The sequence below is a fragment of the Metopolophium dirhodum genome, chromosome 1 (assembly GCF_019925205.1).
Source record: "Metopolophium dirhodum isolate CAU chromosome 1, ASM1992520v1, whole genome shotgun sequence".
NCBI classification, from domain to species: domain Eukaryota; kingdom Metazoa; phylum Arthropoda; class Insecta; order Hemiptera; family Aphididae; genus Metopolophium; species Metopolophium dirhodum.
The window spans coordinates 143,437,067-143,440,388 of NC_083560.1; the positions used below are offsets into that span (position 1 = coordinate 143,437,067).

The 3,322-nt window shown below is 31.3% G+C and overlaps 1 pseudogene; it reads right to left on the reverse strand.

Moving 5' to 3' along the window:
- Positions 1 to 1,645: 1,645 nt before the first annotated feature.
- Positions 1,646 to 2,850, reverse strand: LOC132933020 (putative nuclease HARBI1; annotated as a pseudogene).
- Between the last annotated feature and the right edge of the window lie 472 nt (positions 2,851 to 3,322).

Here is a 3,322-nt window from a genome sequence, read left to right on the forward strand (position 1 = left end):
CACGACTTCTTTTACCTTTAGCGTTGGCTGTTGTACAATTTTGGATTTATATAGGTTAACGATCATCAGTTTTTGACGACTGCCGACGAACTGAAAAAATAGGACAAAAAAATATATTACAAAAAATACGTAGCCATTACAAATTAAATAATACACATAAAAAAATTACAAAATAAAATAAATTAAAAAAAACAATTACAATTTATGAATACTTACTTTTCCTCTAGGGTTCACCTTTAATGGTGTTATATGAACTGGTCTCTCATCACTCATTTTTAAATTATAATAGTAGTACAATACAAAAAAATATATATTAATTATTATAATTTTCACTGCAGTTACGTATCGTAAAAAATAGTAAACACACTACGCGCGGGAAAGTAGATACTATACGTCACTACGATGCATCTACTGTTATCGATCAAATCGTTGCCACTTGCCACCGCAGCGTTGTCGTCGGACACGTGCAGCCGGTCGTCGGAGCACGTCGTCGTTCGTCGGAACTCATGCGCGAAAACAGAACGATTTTGGTCGATCCGCGGCATGTTCTCTCGCTGGACAGACTATAGTATGTAGGTACTCTAGTGTTTCCAATTAAAGTGTAGAAGTGTTGTGACACTTTTTTAAAACAAACAACATGTACCATAGCACTTTTTCAAACCAAATAAAAATTAAATGATTGCGTTTATTTAAAATTAGTAAATGTTATATATTTTCTGAAATATTTAATTTGTTTTATAGAAATGTTGGATTTAGAGGACACACTTAATACAATTTCTGAAACACCAGAAAAAAAATATACAAAATATAACAGAGAACAATCAAATAATAGATGACAATTTGATACATCAACGGCCTAGTACATTTGTATGTACATCATGGACTCCGTTAGCATCAACAGAACTGTTGAGATCTACTGGAAAAAATGATAAATTATCAAGTGAGTTATTTCATTTAAATAAATACTATTGGTATCTAAAATATATTTTTATGTCTAGCCAAATTAAAAAAAAAAAAATCACTGCCAAACATCAGTCAGTGAGAAGTTTACAATTTTAGCTGAAAAGAAGTTAGAATTGGTGAATATGCAAATTTCTTTTTTAAAAGAGCAACATGAAGAAACAATGATTTTTTTGAAAAGGAAACACGAACTTGAACTTGCATCATTAGAACTAAAAATTGTTAATAAAAAACAAAAGTTATGAATAGATGCCCTGGCTATTTTACCTACTCTGTTTTATTATTACCATTATCCATATATTTATTAAATTTAATTTTTTTGTAAACTTCGTTAAAATTAATACTAATCAAGAGTTTTATAAGTTGCAATTTTATTTTATCTAAGTCATTCTTAAATTAATTATAATCAAAAGAATTGTTATAAGTTACATTTTTATTTTATTTTAGTCATTCATTGTTATTAACTACCTACGTAATATATTGTAATTTTGACAAATAATAAAATGCTCATTATTATTGAAATGGTTTTTTGAAGTTTTTTAAAAAACTACAGTCATTATCCTCAGATGAATAATAATAAACTATTTTAGATTAATTATAGACTTATTTTATTACAAAATTATTAATAATTTATACGTATTACATAAGTATGAAGTTTTCACTGTATTTATAATTTACAAAATGGTTAATTTAAAAATGGAAAATATTCTTCTGTTAATTGTTTCCTTGCATTTCCTACTTCTGGTTCATGGTGTTCTCTTAAACTAAATTCTTCATTTAGTGGTAAATCCATATTCAATAGTTCAGGTGGTTCTAAATCATTATCATCACAAGCTAAGTTGTGTAAAACACAACAAGCAACTATCACAGCTTGGGTTGTTTCTAGTTTTAAGCGTGATCCAAAAGACAGCACAGGAAATCTTCGCTTTAGCACTCCGTACGATCTTTCCACTGGATTCCTAGTCCTAATAATGGATTCGTTATACAACTCTTCAATATCATTACTAGGATTCAAGTATGGAGTGACAACATATTGTGTATTTGCATATCCACTGTCAGCCACAAGTAAACTGTTTTTCCAATAACCACTGACCAGCTTATTATAAATACGTGATTTCTTGAAAATAGTTTAATCGTGACACGACCCTGGCCAACGTGCAACTACATCCATTATCTTCAAACCAGGGCATGCAATTGTTTGAACATTTAAGGAAAAGTACCCTTTACGGTTTCTAAAATATTCTGCATCAGGACCACCTATTAACATTGTTTAAAATTATATTATAATATTGCTGTTACATGTTATTTGAATAGACTTACCAGGGCTCTGAATTTTAATATGAGTGCAATCAATTGCACCGATAGTTCTCGGGAATCTTGCAATTTGATAGAAATGGAGTTGTAAGTCTCTTATTTCTCTTTCGGTCTCTGGCATTCGTATGAATATTGGTCGAAGGTTTGCTATGGCCACACTTACGTCGCATACTATCAAACAAGCTGTGCTTTTACTAACACCAATAAAATCACCAGCTGTTAGTAGGAAATTCCCAGTAGCATAAAACCGTAGAGTCAATAGTAATTTATTTATCGGTGACACAGCATTATTCTTTATATATAAAATATGTAAAAAATAATTATTAATAAATTTAGTTTGATAAAGTTAATAAATAATTATTTATTAGCTCACCTAATAGTTTGTGAAGCTATTTCGTCTTCAATATATTCTAATAAATTACGAACAACATTTTTCCCAAGTCTGAATCTCACCCTAAAGTCATGGTCATCCCACGCCAGCATATGATTTATTCTTTCGTGTACAGTGTATAGACGACGTCGGTAATTCAAATATTGAATTATTTCATAATCATCGTCCTCCTCAAATAAATCCATAAAATAAATAAATAAAATCGAATGCAGACGAAAATTGTAAAATTGATAAATTATGATAACAAACCATATTTATGTTATCAATTATTAGTTATCCGTCGAATAAGATTTATTTGATACAAAAAGTAACGGATAACTTATCCGCAACAATATCCATCGGATAAAGTTTATTCCGACATTGATAAACTGAAATATATCAATTTTTTCTTATCTGTCAGATAACTCGAGTTATCTGACGGATAAATGTGATTGAAAAACCGGGCCTAAGATAATGCGCTGTTAAGTATTTTCGCAATCCGCATGCACGCGGCGTTTAAGCCACGCCCATTCCTCGTAGTGGGCGGCTGGCCGACGAGTCTCGTTCGGGAGCGCCGTTTATTAGTGTATGAACGTTCGTCTAAGGGGTTACCAAAGTGACATGACGCGTGATCTAACGCAGAGGTTCCCAACCCGTGGTACGTGGAATGCTCGTAGG